Genomic DNA, 415 nt, shown 5'->3' with positions numbered 1-415 from the left:
GTCCGGCAGCGCTTTCATGAGAACACCTGGCACGCCCTCCCCGGCAGGAGGGGCACGCCCCAGCACTGGGTGGCAAAGCCGGGTCTCTGGCATGATTTAAAGGCGTCACCTTTGTGGGTATTTTATTGCCCCATTTTGGGGGATTATTAGCTTGGCTGCCTTCCCGGAGAGCTGCCGTGGTAGTTTACAGATGAACGCAGGTATCGAGACGACAAAGCCCCGTGCCTGGAGGGGCTGCTTAAACCAGATGCTAGTTCCTTATTTACACCCAGGTCAAGACGGCGGCTGTAGCTCCGTGCCAGGGGGGTCCTCCCTGCGGCTGGCACGGGACTGGGAGGAAGGGGCTGGGTGCCCTGGCACAGCATCACCCACCGCTGGCTGGGGGCCAGGGTCCCGCGCGCTCCCCCCCAGCGCC

Source organism: Buceros rhinoceros, unplaced genomic scaffold, assembly GCF_000710305.1.
Source record: "Buceros rhinoceros silvestris isolate BGI_N320 unplaced genomic scaffold, ASM71030v1 scaffold27072, whole genome shotgun sequence".
NCBI classification, from domain to species: domain Eukaryota; kingdom Metazoa; phylum Chordata; class Aves; order Bucerotiformes; family Bucerotidae; genus Buceros; species Buceros rhinoceros.
The sequence above is the reverse complement of the archived record's forward strand: the minus strand, read 5'-3'. Positions refer to the sequence as shown.